Source organism: Canis aureus, chromosome 14 (assembly GCF_053574225.1).
Source record: "Canis aureus isolate CA01 chromosome 14, VMU_Caureus_v.1.0, whole genome shotgun sequence".
NCBI lineage: Eukaryota > Metazoa > Chordata > Mammalia > Carnivora > Canidae > Canis > Canis aureus.
In genome coordinates, this window is record NC_135624.1 from 44,302,356 (window position 1) to 44,320,407 (window position 18,052).

General features: G+C 35.4%; 1 protein-coding gene and 1 long non-coding RNA gene across 2 annotated transcripts in view; both read right to left on the reverse strand.

Annotated features, from left to right (window-relative positions):
* The window catches only part of KCTD8 (potassium channel tetramerization domain containing 8), a 197,225-nt gene that overhangs the window by 95,065 nt on the left and 84,108 nt on the right, over positions 1 to 18,052 (reverse strand). The gene's annotated exons all lie outside the window — the stretch shown is intronic.
* LOC144283584 (uncharacterized) lies at positions 5,814 to 8,116 on the reverse strand. Its single transcript, XR_013352132.1, has 3 exons — positions 7,984 to 8,116; positions 7,569 to 7,745; positions 5,814 to 6,251 (listed from the first exon to the last, which is right to left on the reverse strand). It is a non-coding gene; the product is annotated as an uncharacterized LOC144283584 (long non-coding RNA).

Here is an 18,052-nt window from a genome sequence, read left to right on the forward strand (position 1 = left end):
ATGCAGGTCTGTTGACATCTTGATTTGAGACCTGTGAAACCCCTAGTAGGCCTCTGACCCATGCAACCCATGCATGTCATTCAAGCCACTAAATCTGTGGTGATTTGTTATGGCAATGACAGAAAATTCATAGAGAATCATACACTTGGAGAAAACGCTAAACATCATTTGGTAGAACAAGTGAGTCATAAAATGTTCATATTCCGTCAAATATAATTAGATTGTTAAATGATTATGAAGTGTTTACACTAATTATTTAGAGTTCCTTAAATACTATAATGTAAAAAGTATGATTAATACTAAGTACTACTGATGACTGATAAACATAGAATATCAACCATTATCCTAAATACTCAACTAACATTATCTTATTTAACCTTCAGGAAATCCTTTTGATAGATTGTATTTTTATCCCTATTTTACAGATAAACAAATGGAGACTTAGATAAAGTAGACTCCCCAAGGTCACCCTGCTAGTAAAAGGTAGAGATGAAACTCAAACGCTAATCTCTGACACCCTTATGATTATAACATTCTGATATATTTTATATATTGCCTCTTACTATCTCGGCAAATTTGCCTTTGTGTTATTTGCTCATTTGCAGAAGCTGAAGGATCCATAGTCCAGTGGTTTTACTGGATCTCTCAAACACTCAGAGCCAGGATTTTCACAGAATAATTAATGCCCTAGAAAATTTACAAAACAAAATGGCATAGGAATTTTTAAATTAAATAAAAGTTTCATTCCAAACACTTCAAACATGACATTTACAAATAGGAGTGAAATAATATAAATAAGAAGTCAAATTTAAAAGAAATATCCTAAAAAAAATAAAAAATAAAAAAATAAAAGAAATATCCTGCAATTTCTTAATAAAAATGTATGTTCACATAATAGTGTCTACATTAATATCTATAACCTATTCTTTCAAAATCACCAAAAGTAGGTAACAAACTAATGTACATTACCTAAGGAGCGCCTAAAGAAACTCCGGCACATCCATATAGTGAAGTAGTTCTTGCAATAAAAAGAAAGGAATTATCAGTACATGTAGCAATATGAATGACCAGCAAATGCATTTTTCAAGTGAAAGAGTTGGACCCAGAGGGCTATATACTATCTGATTCCTTTTATGTCATATTCTGAAAAAGAAAAAAATATAGAGATCGAGAACAGATGAATGGTTGAGTGTGGGAAACTGGTTGACTATACAGGGTATTAATGGAACATTCCGTTATATTGACTATGGTGGTGGACATAATTCTACTCATTTTTAAAAAATCTATAGAACTGCAAAGCAAAAAATTAAAAATAAATAAATGACCAATAGGATAGATATTATAAAGTATTTCAAGCCACTCAGGAAAGAGCAAGATAAAAGAGACAAAGAAACAAAGATTAAATGGCACAAATAGAAAAAAAAATTAGCAAAATAGGCTGACAACCATATCAATAATTATGTTAATCATACATCTATAAATATGCCTAATTTAAAAGGACCAATTATCAAAGTGGATTTAAAAAGCAAAAATTGAGTACATGCTATCTTTCTTTAAAATATTTATTATTTATTTATTTGTCTGTTTATTTATTTATTTATGAGAGAAAGAGAGAGAGAAGGTCGGTGAGTGTGGAGGTGGGATGGGAGGCAGAGGGAGGGGAGAAAAGGCTCAAGCAGACTCCCCACTGAGCATGGAGCCCAACAGAGGACTCTATCACAGGACCCTGAGATCATGACCTGAGCTGAAATCAAAAGTCTGCAGCTTAACCCACTGAACATCCAGGCACCCTGAGTACATGCTATCTTTAAGAGTTACAGATTAAATATAAATATAAACACAGAGATGGCTTAAGAGTAGACAGCAAAAGATAGTACTTGACAACACCAATCCTTAGAAAATTGTAGTGGCTGTTATCAAAATGACCTCTGGTTAAGGAGTACTGTCAAAAATTGAAACAGAAATGATTCAAACAATAGAAGGTTCAATTTATCAGGAATACATAATAATTCCAAATGTATACACACTTCATAGTGGATTTCAAAATATATAAAACAAAATGACACAACTGAAGTGAGAAATGGACAGCTCTGCAATTACAGTTGAAGGATTTAAAATTCCTCTCTCAGTAATTGATGAAACAAGGAGAAAATCCCTATGAATATACAAGATTTTAACACATTATCAACCAACTTCAAATAATTGACAACTTTAGAACACTACGATAAAATATTGAGAAGGAACATATACCAAGAGAGATCAAGACTTTGAAAGGATTTTAATCATATATAATAAGCCCCTTGACCACAACATCAAATTAAAGATTATATTTCAGATAACTGCCAAATCCTCAGAAATTAATCAATTGTTTCATAATCAGCTGAAAAACTATTTGTACAAAATATAAAAACATTGTTCAAGTGAGTAATTAAAAGATAACCCCACTCCCCAAATGGAAAACAATCTGAAAGGACACTTCAAAATTAAAAAAGGAAAAAAAACCCACAAATGGTCTATAAGCATACAAAGAGTGTTCAATATAATTAATTATCAAGAAAAAAAATGAACCAAAAATACCACCAAAAACTTACTAAGCTAGCTAAATTTAAAGATTGACAGCACCAAAATGATGGCTGAATAAAGCAAAAAAGATGCAAGTGACTCAACTTTTTGTAGGTGCTCATCAGTGGCAACTAAAGCCAGAATACACTCGAACATAGCCACAACCTCCAGCCTCAAATTTGAACTTGCAATTGCAGTTCTGTGAAGAGATTCCTCTGTTTGCCACTATTAATTCCCCATTGTTTAATGCATTATTCCTGAGGTTTTGTGGCTTTTTTTTTTCAACTAAACATGGTTAGTTAGCAGTAAAACCTGGTAAACCATCAATAAGTATTTTATGTCATGACATTTGTAGATGTCCCTAGTAGAATTAATGAGAAAACTATATTATATAAAAATATATCAGCATTATCAACATTCTGACATTTGTGATCAATAAAAGAATTTTGCATAAACCTTTTCAATCATAAGATTTAAAAAATTATTTTAAATATAACTTAATATTGTATGTATAAACCAGAATCATGCTAATAGGAATGCAGGCAGCCATATGTATATCCTGGTAACATTAAATAAATAATTAGATCAATACTTTTATACAAAAAATAAATGCCATTATTATCACTGTAGGGCATCATCTTGGCCTTTCAGTTGAAATAAGTCGGCAAGTTTCTTTCATGATAAATAATGTAATATTAATATCACAGTTGGAGACCTGTTCTCTGAATACACCCAGCAGGTACAGGAATTATAGCTCAATTTTACTTGGAAATATACGATTCCTTCCTAATGAGCATGTCTAGCTTCAAATAACATAGGAGGACAGAGTTAAGAACATAATTAAAATGATTGTATTCCATAAAAATGAGCACACAACTTTGCACGGTAAAGTCTGTGGGTCAGCGGTGAAAATCACTAAAGAAAACAACAGTTGTTTGGTCTAAATATTAGATAAGTAAAGCCATTAGTCAAAACCCTATTTTTCTAACTTCCCCTTTCTTAACACAGTTTTGAATGACTGCGATAATGGCATATGTAACCCCAATCTGAGAGCCACACTCTAGAAAACATAGGTGCAAACCGAGTTAAGGAAGCACGGTCCTTAGTTTCATTTGCTTCAACCAGACTATCTAGAATCACCAGGACAAATGCAAGCTACACGTGTGTGTGTGTGTGTGTGTGTATGTGTAGACACAGATCTTCACACCTTCTTGTGAGCAATGGTAGTCATTCTAATAACGAATATGTGCGTCTCAACTACAGTTGGCTGAGATTCTTACACTAATTCCTTATCAAAATTACTCATGAGAAAAATATACCTACTGCTTCAGAGGGGAAGGGATAGTTCCACAGACATCTTGAGATCATTCAAACCCAAGATTCTAGATTAGTGAGCCCTCTCAGTCCCTGTTGCTCATAGCCAGCTACGCTCACACTAAGAATAGTTACATTTCGGGGGCGGTGGCCTGGGTGGCTCAGTTGTTGAGAGTCTGCCTTCTGCTCAGGGTGTGACCCCGGGGTCCTGGGATGGAGTCCCACATTGGGCTCCTTGTGGGGAGTCCACTTCTCCCTCTGCCTGTGTCTCTGCCTCTCTCTCTTTGGGTCTCTCATGAATAAATAAAATCGAAAAAAAAAAAAAAAAAGATCATTACATTTCAGAAACCAAAAAAAAAAAAAAAGAAACCAAACAGGTAACATGACCTTTTTGCTGCATTCACCCTCCTTGTTAGCTTGGCAGCATTTACAATATTGATTCCCTCTTCCTCAATGAAACTCTTCTCTCCACTGGCACAGATCTCCTCTTACTACCCTTGAGCCTTTTTTGTTTTTCTAACTTTTTCTCTTTTCCTTAGATTCCATCTCTTTGGATACACTGTCAGTTCTAGAAACTACACATTTATAAACTGCATTTCTGGCTGTGACTACAGAAAAACTTAAGTGATGCTAAAGTCAGTATCATCATCATCACCATCATCACTGTCACCATCACCATCATCAACACTATCACCATTACCATCACCATCGTCATCACCATCATCACCATCACCATCAGCATAATCATCACCATCATCACGATCATCACCATCAGCATCACCCATCATCATCATCACCATCATCATCCAGAAACAGCTTGAGCATCTGTTGTCATCTTTTGATTTCCACACCTTAACTATTGTAGAATGAACATTTTTGAGATAGAGTTAGGAGCACAGGAGATTTGTTGGAGATAATATGAGTAAAAGATAAAAGGGGAAGGAACTCTGGGTAAGGAAAGACTTCAGACTGTGATAGAGATGTGAAAAATGTTAAATAAAGGATTTGGGTGGAGGAAAAGAAACAAGACTGGGCAGAGAAAGGCTCAAAACAGTGAAGATCTGACAAAGTCTTGGCTAACCCAGTAGGAAGTTCTGGAGCAAGGACTTCCTATTATAGGAGTCCCACATTGTTCAGAATTGGGCAGGCTCTCGAACACCTGACATGCTCAGCCACTGAAAAAGGGCTGCCCAGGAAAAGCATGGCCTTGGTCAAAACCACTGTGGATCCCAAAAGCACTAACAGTAGGAATTGCCCACCAGCCGGACAACTTGCAGATGACCAGCAGGTTCTTTCTGGAATGTACAGTTGAGTGGCACAATCCCATGGCTGCCTTCCCCTTAACATGACTATGGTTGATTTACCATTGGCGTGTCGTATCCTGACTTCTCCATACCACTCAGTTCTGGACTCAGCCATCTGATCAGTTTTCCAAAGCACAATTCTGATGATACTAATGATACTAATGCCTATTCGAAAGCCTTTGGTATTATCTAATATTATTACTTATTACATATTTTATTTTTTTATTTTTTAATTTTTATTTATTTATGATAGTCACAGAGAGAGAGAGAGAGAGAGGCAGAGACACAGGCAGAGGGAGAAGCAGGCTCCATGCACCGGGAGCCCGACATGGGATTCGATCCCGGGTCTCCAGGATCGTGCCCTGGGCCAAAGGCAGGCGCCAAACCGCTGCGCCACTCAGGGATCCCTACTTATTACATATTTATTACTTAATAAATGAAGTGGAAATCCTTTAACGCAGGATTGAAGGCCCACCAAAGTATGAGCCCAGTCATTCTTCACGGAATTGTCTAAGAGACAGTAAGTGCAGTCGAAGGAACACTTCAAGAGTCAGAAGGAGGGGCTTAAAATGCTGCTTCTATTCACCACTTGCTAGGTATGCAACTTTTTTTTTTCACTTTTATTTCCTCGTTAGTAAAATAAGAATTCCTGAGGTACATTTTGCAAAACTATATTGAGATAATTTTAGGACACACACACACACACACACAAAAAAAACGATACATTTTCATTGCCTTGTACTGCTCTCTCTCCTGCCCGCATGCAATCCGATCATTTGCCCTACCTTGACTGTGGCTCATGCTTTCATGCCTATGCCGTACCTCTGGCCGGTTTAAACTCTTTCTCTACAACATATCATTTTCCTAATACCCTTTTAAGCTATTAAAATCCTACCTATCATCTGAAGTCTTACAGTCCAACCCCTTCTGATCACCCCAGGCAGATGCCGCTCCATCATGTGGGCAGAAACAAAAACAAAACAACCCAAACCAACTGAGTGACATTCGTGGAAAATCACATGTTCCTTTTTTTTTTTTCTTCTTCACTTGTTTGTTTGTTTTCATTTGTTCCTACAGTAAAAGGATCACAAGGTTCAGGTCACTATATGTATGCATTTATATATAAAGCATAAATACGAGACATTCTAGGATGGCATTTGCAACAGTAAATCCTCTTTAAACATTTCAAGGTAACATCATCTGGTGATATGCAAGTTAACAGCTGCATGAGATTATGGGGTGATGCTCTATGGACATCTGTTTACGTATGAAGGCTCCACAAAGGATGTGTTTTGGCAAAATGAATAAAACATGTTTAGAAAAACTCTGATAGCCACTAATCTATGAAATGCCATCCCTGTAAAGTGGCATTATAATGAATCAGGAAAACCAGCCCATCCTTGCTATCATTTATTTAACCAAAATTGATCTTGTGCCCTGATCGGGCAAGGTCCTTGAAAGAGCTGTCGATACCTACTTTCTTCCTCATCTCTCCTCCCATCCTATTCACTGCAATCAGACTTCTGTCCCCGTTACCTGAATACAACCATTAGCACATGCACCAGTGCTGGCTGCCCAGAACATTCGAAGGGTACGTTTGGATTCATTCACTATCTCAATTTCATTCAGTTCTCTGCCCAAATATAGCTCCTCAGCTTCCCCAATCCCTTATCTATCCCTTTAAGATGCTCTATCTTCACATACATCTCATTGTATTTGACACAGTTTACATATCGACTTTTTAAGTCGGTCAGTTTTTAAAATCTCCTTTCCTACAATCTGATTCGCTATTTTACCCTCAGCACTTAGAATGGCTCCTGGGTGTCAGTAAATAACTGTGACATGCATGAATAAATGATAACATTATGGGTTCGATGATCCGATATTTTCACCACAGGACTGAAATTAGTTCAAAACAGGATTTTTGTGCATTAAAAGAACCCAAACAAACCCATTTAGTTCGTATCAAAACCAAGTGAGATTTCCATATCATTTTGGTCATTTCTTCAGAAAAAATAACGGAGACCTGCTGCAAAATTATCTCTGTTACTGACTTTGAAATTGTGTGCTCCTGAACCATAAGGTTCCCAGGAGGTCTGGGGATCTCAGCAGGAACCCTAGGCTTCTTTAGAGATTTCTGAAATGAGTAAAAACACTCAGTTCTGAGTTTGAAGGGCTTCAGGCTCACATCCTTTCCCACTTGCCTTTTTTAAAATTAATTTTATACATTGAAATTCCACATAATATTTCCTTTGGATGGGATGTTATAAAAAATGAGGTTCTGGTCCTTTAACAACAGAAAAAATCTAAAAAATATCATTACTATCAAGTATCAATATGTTCCCATAGAACAAAGAGCTCATAAGATCCTTGAAACATGAATCTGACCTTCCAGTAACTTTACATTCTCTGTCAGCCAAGAACACCACTGAGCACAGAGGGCGGGCCCCAGTCTAGCTGTTTTACTGAGTTGGAAAGAATAACTTATTCTTTCTTCAACATTTTAGTTTCACTCCAGTCAACATTCAAATTTCATTATATGTCTATTCATCCTACAGCCATAGTCTAAAAAAGGAAAGAAAACATGAAATAGTTAAACACTTTATTTTAATAAAGAAGAAAAAGAGCTTCATAGAGTTTTTCTGCTGTATATCCTTTCCAAGGTAATGGCTTTGATTGAAATAAATTTTAAACTGCTAATTAAGCAGTGGCCCACCTTGATATTTTAAGCAACATGTTTATGCTCATATTAAATTACAAGAAGTGTGTAGCTTCAAGGGAGGGGGAGAAAAACAATCCTGACCTTGTGAAGTCCTTCCTGTATGGATTTGGTAGAAATTTCCAACTCAGTTTCATCTTCTATATTTAGATACTTTAATAATATTCAAGGTTATCATAAGAAAATATTTCTGGCAGTGTTTCTTTCATATGTTGTTTTTTGACTGTATTATGAAATAGAAAACAAACAAACAGAACAGATGAAATCCAGAAATTCCAGTTAAAGAATATTTATATGTTTAGAGAGGATCTTGACTATTATGCCAGATATAATCGTTTCTTAATTTTAATGTTTTCTTTTATTTGGGTGATACTGAAAGATACCATTTATTCAAGCAAAAGGTACCATGTATATAATAAAATATCTCCTTAAAAATAGATACAGAAGTTAATTGTATTGTATTTTAAAAAATTGTATTTTTGTCCTTCAGTTTTAGGATAGCTATAGAATGGTGGCTGTTATATAGAGTGCTCCCACTCACATCCTCTGAAGGACATATCCAATTCTGGCAACTCCTTTGAACAGATATTCTCATGGCCCTTAACTTAATAGTCTTTGTTTCCTTCTGTTGGGGCTTTAGGAGGGGAATCTTCTGGCCAAAATAGTCTTATAATACCTTCAGCTGTTTTGTCTTTTGTATGAAGAACCAACATAGTTATTGTATTATTGTATGAAATGATCCGTGCCTTGGATTAATCTCAATCAAGAGAAGAAAGCTGCATTCATTCATTCTTCATGCATTCAGCTATTTATCCCTCTTTGTCTGTGGCAGTGATTTGGCAATGATTGAGGAAAGGGAAGAGATGGAGAAAAAACAGACTCAATCCAGAGCAGTCTTGGGAGTCAGGCTGCCTACGTTCCACTACTTTGCTAGTGTGACAATTGTCAAATTATTTAACCTGTTTTGCAGTTTCCTCATCTTTATGTTTTTTTAAAAATTAATTTTAGCTATTTTATTTTTATTTTTTATTATTTTTTTAAAGATTTTATTCATTTATTCATGAGAGACACAGGCAGAGGGAGAAGCAGGCTCTGTGCAGGGAGCCCAATGTGGGACTCGATCCCAGGACTCCAGGATCATGCCCTGGGGCGAAGGCAGGAGCTAAACCACTGAGCCACCCAGGGATCCCCAGTTTCCTCATCTTTATAAGGGGGACGAATAGTGTAGTAGAGAAAGAGATAGCAATTAATGTCACGTGAGTGTTAACTATTTTTAAATCTTTGTTTTCAAGATTTTGTTTCTGTTTTTGTTTTAAACGTCTTTTTTTTTTTTTTTTTTTTTCAATAACTGCCCTTAAGTTGAGTTTTGGGAAAAGTGGCATGATATCTTACTATGGAGGATCGTCTACAGAAATAATATTTATTAATTTTATAATGTTTAAAGTTTTCAAAATATTGTTCTAAACGTGGAGTTATTGAGTCTCATGGCAATTTTGTATCATAGCCATCATGGTCATTAATCTCATATAGACAAAACCTCTTATTCTAAGTTACACAAAGAGCAAGCGGAGTCAGAAATGAAATATGGGTCACATAAGTTCTGCTTTTTTTCATTTGATACTACCTGGCCTAGGACCTAGGTACCTGATGAGGTTAGAGAAAATGGGGATTTAAGAACATTTCAAGAGAAAGGAGCAAGTACTCTCATAATTGTCAGCGAATAATGCTTAGTCTCTTCTTCCTTTTTTTATTTTGCCAAAAAAGAAAAAAAGTTAAGAAGTGAGAATTCATCCATTATTCTTAACTCACAGCAAACTGCTTTAAGAAGTTAGAATTCATCCATTATTCTTAACTTGCAGCAAACTGCTTGTAATCTTTAAGATCTTAATAAATTTTATGTAAAGTAGGTAAAAGACCAAAATTAAGTGAGAGGTAGTAAAAAAGACCTTTGGTGCAAAGTTAGACTCTTTTAAACTGTAATCAAAATCTGAAGACTGGGAAAAACTCAGAGTAAGAAGATTATGTACTATTCAACCATGAGGAATAAAGCCAATAGGGGAGGAAGAAGTTATGAACACTGTATCCATATATAGGATTAATATGTGTTTAATTCATGTGCTTAACTATTTTCCAAGTTTAGATAGTGATTATTTTACAAAATATTGTTGATAATTTTACACAGATTTTTAAATTTTTAACCTTTATTATAAATCGGTCTTTTGTATGAAGAGCCAATGTAGTTATTTTCTATACTTCTATGAATTTTCTTTAATGATTATATTTATCTCTTTCAGTAGCTTTGTCCATTTATTGACTATTTTAAGTAAGCACACTGCATCACAGGGAATGCAAAAGTGAATAAATCATATTCTTAGTTGGAGATTGATATAATCAAATGGTGAAGTTTGCTAATCTGGGTTTCTTAATTGTGTCCATGCCCTCAATATATAGATCAAATAATTTTCACTGAGAAATTGGATGGCAATTTATTCTAGTTATGTAAATACTCTATTTGTGTAGAAGTCACATTCTGACAACTCTAGCAGTTAAAACAAATTCACTAAGAAATAAATGAAAACAATTTCTTATTGAAAAACATACTGCAGAGTTCATAGAAGATTATAATAGAATTAGAACCACCCATAGTGGCAGGGAATATTTTTAAAATTCTGTGTAAAGTTATGTTGCCTGATTTAGTGAATTTGACATCACTAACTATTAACAGCATGGATTAGCGTTGCTAAAAATGGAAACAATGTGTCATGGTTCTTAATGAGGCAACATGCCCAGCCATAAAGCAAATGTCTCCATTGATCTCGCTAACTCCTGAAGGCATGACCTTATAACTGCATAGTTTAGGAATCAATGTTTCTAATGACTCAAGAGAAAGGATAAATTATATTTTGGTATCCACTGTTTTAAAAGCTATAAGAAAGCTTATGTTTTAAGATTTTTCTCAACAATAATTAATAATTTTAAAAATAAAGTTTTATTGGATAAAAGGGTAAACTTTAAACATGATTTGCATGATAACTATTAGTTATTGAATTTTCTCAGTTGACTCAATTTTTCATAAATTTTTCTATTCCAATTTTTAATTTTAATAAAACAATTACCCAACATAAAATATCAAGGCAGCCAAAGCCATTCTATTTTTTATTTACTGCCCACTTTCTAATTCTTGTGCTTTTATTCATTTTCCCCAAATCATATTGACTTTTAGAAAAGAATAGCATTCCATGACCATTATTTTTCACTCTTTCTGCCTTCCAGAGCAGGAACAAATACTGACTGTATCATGCCTGCTGTATTCAAGGTCTTTGCTACATATTTTACAAAGCCAGTACCTTCATGCAGTGTTTAATATGTCTGTGATACTGTAAGGATGTGTGAAGTAAAGCAACGCAGCACAGTGCTGACAGGTAGTGCAACTATAGACCACTTATTTATCATTCCTGTGCCTTAGTTTTCCCATTTGTAAGTTGAGGATAATTACAGCACTCACTAAGCAGGACTCTATGAGGCTTGGATAAAATAATTGTCAGACTCAGAAAAGTAACTGGCACATGCTGATTGCTCACAAAGTTAATAAAATAAGAGGGTATTACAGTGCCCCAGAAGAAGGAAGTTACATCTATCTTCCTTATTTTTTTAAACATTTTATTCATTTATTTGAGAGAGATTGAGAGTGAGAGAATGTGCATGAGTGGGGGAAAGGGGCAGAGGGAGAAGCAGACTTCCTGCTGAGCAGGGACCTTCTCCCCACCGCCGCCCCCCCACAACACAGGACTTGATCCCAGGACTCTGGAATCATGACCCGAACCAAAGGTGTAACCAATTGAGCCACCAAGGTGCCCTACATCTATCTTCTTTAGGCTTCATGAAACATATAATATCTGAGATTGACCTTAAAGATGTGATTTTGGCAAGTGGAGATGGCAAGGCTCTAGAAAAGGCTATTTCATATGGAGAGAGCCATTGCTCATTGATGAGACTTTGTGTCATATTTAGGAAAGGGTCATCTTACACTGGTATGAAAAGTAAGCATGAAGAAATAGGATCAAACTAGCTAGAAACGTTAGGGGGCAGGGAATGGGAATCCCACTAGGCAAATCTAAGAAGATTTTACTTAATTCAGAAATTGCAAAAATTGAAAAGGATTAAGCCTGGAAGCTGATATGATGGAAATTTTATCATAGAAAATTAGTATAGTTTGTTTAACAAAAGATATGTTATATGTTACCGCAATAAAACGAAGACAAACACAAATGACCAAATAAAGCAGTAGGCCTAGTGGTAATAAAATTGAGAAATGGAATTATATATGAATGTTAGAAAACTCTCATTCATTCTACTAGATTTTTTAAAATCTTAGTGTGGGTTGCAAGATGACTAATAAAAAATACTTGGAATAATCCAAAACAAATTTTCTAACCATGATAGCATGACTGGGGCTGGCACAGCTGTGTAAGCCACTAGAACACTGGATAATATAGGCTAAAAAACTGGTTTTATACACTGGATAGTGGGAAATGCAGAAGTGTGATCACAGAAAGAAGAGAATACAATGAGGAGAGCTCTAGGATCACCTTGGCTTTTTCCCTGAAAATGTTTTCCTAATCATGATGCAAGGAGGAGGAGCCAAGGTGGAGTCTAGTGGTCTCTCTGTTTGAGGTGACATAAATAGAATTTGGAGAGGCCAAGATTGCTGGAATTTCCATGGTAGGAGGCGGGTAGGGAGAAAAACCTCCAGAACCCTGATTAGTGGTATTATTGGGTCTGTCACTGTAATCCTAAACTGGCTGAGGATAGGGGGAAAATCCATGAGGTTGATTAGGGAATAAGTAGGGAATTATAATATGTTCAATTTTCATAGGTCACCCAAGGCTAGAGTAGTTTCAGTTCCAACAGGTTACAGTAGAGAGAACTGTTTGAACACCTGAGACATTCATAAAAAAAACCTTAAAAGTGACACATTAGAAATGTATGTAAGTTAAGCTTAGAATGAAGGCTACACTGAACCTGCACACCACTCCACCCCCAACAAATAGTCCTAAAACAAGCCTCAAAAGGGTCTGCATACAACTGCCTATAAATAGAAAAGTCTAATACACTTTTTAAAAAGTCAACAATATGCAATACTCAATAATATAACATTCACGATGTCCAGAAACAAACAAAAGAATCGCGAGGTATGCAAAGAAAAACATAACTCTTGATTTCCTTAGGAAAAAAATCTGGTAATAGAAAGCCAGATAGAAATTACAGAGATGTGGAAGAGGTACCTGGGTGGCGGAGTTGATTTTGGCTCAGGTCATGACCTCAGGGTTGTGGGATCGAGCCCCTCCCCACTATGTAGGGCTTCCCATTGGGTGTGTAGCCTGCTTAAGATCCTCCTTCTCCCTCTCCTTCTGTCCCTCCCCAATCCATCTCTAAAAAAAAAATAATAATAACAGTGATGTGGAAATAGCAGAAATATTATAAGATGAATCACTTACAATAAACATACTCCGGATTTAAAGGAAAACATGAACATAATAGCAATAGAAATGGAGCCTATAAAAGAGAATTAAATGGAATTTTTAAGCTGAAATATAGAAGGCCTGATATGAAAATTCAACTAGATTAATAGCAGTTTAGAGTAGAGAAAAAAATCAGTGAATTTGAAGACCTAGAAAGTATCAGAAGTGAAGCACAAAGGTTAAAAAAAAACATAAAAATAAAAATATAGATTCAGGGATCTCTGGGACCTGTGGGACAACATCATGTGGTCTAAAGAGGAGAGGGGGAAGAGAATTTTTTGAAAAAATAATGGCAAAATTTTTCCAAACTTGATTAAAATTGATTCACAAATATCAGAGAACCCAAAGCAAGATAAAAACAGAGCAAACCAAAGCAGGGTACATCGTAAGCTAATTGCTAAGAATCAATATTAAAGAGAAAGTCATAAAAGGAGTAAGAAAGAGAAGGCCTGTCATATTTTGGGAGAGTAGAGGAATATCAGAATTATTACATATATTTTATCATAAATAATTCAAGATAAATGATAATGGAATGTATTTTTTAGAATGCTGAAGAAAAAAAAAACTAAATCTAGATTTCTATAACCAGCTAAGATTTCCTTTCAAATGAAGGTAACATTTTTGTAATTTTTCCCCCCAGAGAATTTATATCCAATAAAACTGCATTACCAGAAATGTTAAAGGAAATTTCAGGCCAAGGGAGGGTGATATTACATGGATCTAAGCAAAGAAGTTTGTCTACACAAATCTCCAACAAATTGGAGATTGTTGGTGTTGACAAATATGTGGGTAAATGTAAATGGATTATTTTCCTATTTTGTAATTAAAAAAAATATAGTTGACTGTGTAAGATAATAATGACATACTGTGTGCTATGTAATATATGTGGCAGTCAAAGATGTGGTATGGTAGTAACACAACAACCAGGTAAGGGAAATAGTACCTTTTTATAAGGTTTTTGCATTGTATGTTAAGTAATATAGTGTTATTTCAAAGTATGATTATTGTAAGTAAAAGACATATGTGCATATTATAACCCATAGAGCAACGATAACAATACCCAGAATAGGCACAGTGAATAAGCAAATGATAGAAATAAAATGAAGGGGTGCTTGGGTGGCCCAGTCAGTTGGGCAGTTGACTCTTGATTTTAGTTCAGGTTGTGGTGTCAGGGTCCTGGGATGGAGCCCCACTCCAGGCTCAGCGCTCAGTGGGGAGTCAGCTCAAGGATTTTCTCTCCTTCTCCCTCTGCCCCTCCCTCCACCTCCTCTCTTTCTGTCCCTCCCTCTCTGAAATAAATAAATCTTAAAAAAGAAATAAAATGGAATGATGTTCATTCATCAACCAAAAATTTTTGAAAAGATAAAAGAAGAAACAAATGAGACAAAATAAAAGCAAGATGAGTTTTAAGCCTAAACTATTGATAATTACTTTAATTAATGAAGGTCAATATACAGGGATGCCTGGGTGGCTCAGTAATTGAGTGCCTTTGGTTCAGGTCATGATCCCGGTGTCCTGAGATCGAGTCCCACATTGGGCTCCCCTCTGCCTATGTCTCTGCCTCTCTCTCTGTGTCTCTCATGAATAAATAAATAAAATCTAAGATAAAATAAAATAAAGGTCAATATACAAAAACATGATGCTTTTTATATGTAATAAAGGCATGTGAAATACTTAGGTATATACAGAACAAAATACATGCAAGATTCGAGGAAAGAATAGTAAAAACAATTGATAAGAGAAATTATGTAAGACCTAGCAGAATGGGAAACTATACTATGTTTATTGTTTGGATGGCTCAATATTAAGATGTGAGTTTTTAGTGACATTGTTAGATTCAGTGCAATTCCAATCAAAATCTCATCAGGCTTTTTTCAAAAACTTGATAAGCTGATTATTAAATTTATATGGAAATATCAAATACCTATAATAACCAATTTTTAAAAAGAAGAGGAATTGAAGGACTTAAATTACTTGATTTCAAGGCTTATCATAAAGTCATGGGACTCAAGAACAGGTAGTATTAGTATAAATGTTGGCTTAAATATTATTGGATATAAATAGAGAATTCAGAAATAGACCCTCACAAACTTGAGAAGGCAATTCAGTGGAGAAAGGTAGTGAAAAAAATGCTACGTGAAAAAACTGGAGAGTCATATGAAAAAAAAAATCCAAACCTTACTTCATACATTATATACAATTTAATTCTAAATGGATAGATCTAAATATAATAGTGAAAGAACAAACTTCCAGAAGAAAAATTTTAGAAGAATCTTAGTGACATTGGATTTGGCAAAGATGACTTGTAGGATCCAAAAACCATGAAGCGTAAAAATACAAATAAAAATAAAAAAACACGACAAGCAAAACCAGAAATTTTGCCTTTCAAAAGATACTTAGAGAAATGAAAGGCAAGGGAAACATTTACAAAATACATATCTAGCGAGGAACTTTATATATATATGTATATATATAAAGAGGTATTACAAGTAAATCGTAAGAAAGCCAGCCAATTGGCAAAAGATTTTAGAAGATACTTAAATCCCAAATATGTATATATGCATATGTATCGCATGTATCACGTATCTCACGTGTGTTTCATGTGTCATATATGGTATACATACGCGCACACGTGCGAAATCTGAGGCCTTTCTCGTGTTTTTATTAGCAAGCGTCCTGTCCCTGCCAATCAAGGGAGCTCTGCCTTTTGCTAACCATCATCACGCGTGTCACACACTTACCCGCAAGTGGGCATGTCAGCGCTTCAGAGGGAGTACCAAAGCTCAACTAGGTCACTGAAAAATGTGGTGATGTCACTGTTAGCTGAGTAAAGGCAGCTCAGCAGGGCCCAGAAAGCCTCCATTTAGGTCATCTGGCTTCATTTTAATGCATACTGGGCTGTATCCTAGGTGATGGTCTAAAGTAAATGAGGGAAAATTCAGGATTCGTGGAAGGAGAAGACAAGGCTTGTGTTCTTGGGGGTGACCAGGCAAGAAGCTCACTAGATTCTCTTCCTTTCAACTATTTGTTACAAAAACAAAACAAACTATTTCATGTTTTCTTTCAGATGATCTCTTAGGTGTCATTAGGGTATTAAATTGAGTTATTTTTTTATTTTTTTTCTTACTTGAGAAGGTTCTTTTTCTTTTCCTATTAGAAATACAGTGACCTCTGTTCCTCCAAAGTTCTCCTTTGATTCAACATATTGGTGATTTTTTAGAGGGAGGTAAGGATGACTTCCAAAACCAAAATCTTCTTGCTGTATACCCTGTGAATTTTATCACCAAGAGCTTCTCATTTCTGAAGTATACAATTTGTTTTCTGATTGTTTGATCTACCTTATTTGCTTTTCTTTGCTTTCAAGTTAGGACGCAACTTTCTTAGTTCTGCATTCCATGTGAAAGGAAGAGGCGCTTACACGTTTGCCATATTCCCCCACAGAACGCAATCCAATAATGCTGGAAACAGAGATATTCAAATAAAAATTCTTAAGTCAACCTGCTTGCATTGGCGAGTAATTCATTATGATTTACGAAAAAGGCTGAACAGGTGACTGCAAAGGCTTGATTCCCGACTCACTACATACCTGCTGAGTAACCTCTTCATCTTTTTGTGCTTCAATGTCCTTACCCACAGTGTCAGAAAAACCTAAACTTACCAGATAGTTTTGCAGATTAAATGGATTAGTGGATGCAAAGATTCTAGGAAATTGCCTGCCACACAGTAAACACCCTTAATGTATATTAGCAATTATCGTATTGTTTTTTCTTTCTATTTTTTTAAAACTAGTTAAAAAATAAATATCATTCATAAGAAAAATATGGAATAACAGTTTATAATCTTGGGGTAAGAAAGGCTGCTGAAGGGACACCTGGGTGGCTCAGTAAGTTAAGCATCCGACTCTTGGTTTTGGCTTGTCTTCAGATCCAGCGGCCTGGGGCTCTGGGCTCAGTGGGGAGTCTGCTTCTCTCCCTTTTCCTCTGCCCCTCCCCCTGCTCCTGCTCTCTCTCAAATAAATAAATAAATAAATCATTAAAAATAAATGGCTGTCATAAACATAACAGAAAACCATACGCTATAAAGGACTGATTAAAAATAGAAAAAAAATCCTTTGCAAAAAATTTTTCTACAAACTACTGTTAAAGGACATATACTATACTGGAATAAGATAGCTGCATTATGCAGAATAGAAAAAAATGACAACCCTGTTTTTAAAAGAGTTCCAATAAGAAATCAATAATAAAAAAAACAATCCAATTAAAAATGAAGAAAGGCTGGACCATTTTCTTACACCACACACACACAAAAACTCAAAATGGACGAAAGACCCAAATGTAAGACAGGAATCCAACAAAATCCTAGAGGAAAACACAGGCAGCAACCTTCTACCACAGCAACTTCTTGCTAGACACTTCTCCAGAGGCAAGGGAAACAAAAGTAAAAATGAAGTACTGGGACTTCATCAAAATAAAAAGCTTTGCATAGCAAAGGAAATAATCCACAGAAACAAAAGACAATCTAGAGAATGGGAGAAGATATTTGCAAATGTCTTATCAGATAAAGGGTTAGTATCCAAGAATCTTAAAGAACTTCTCAAACTCAACACCCAAAAAACAAATAATCCAGTCAAG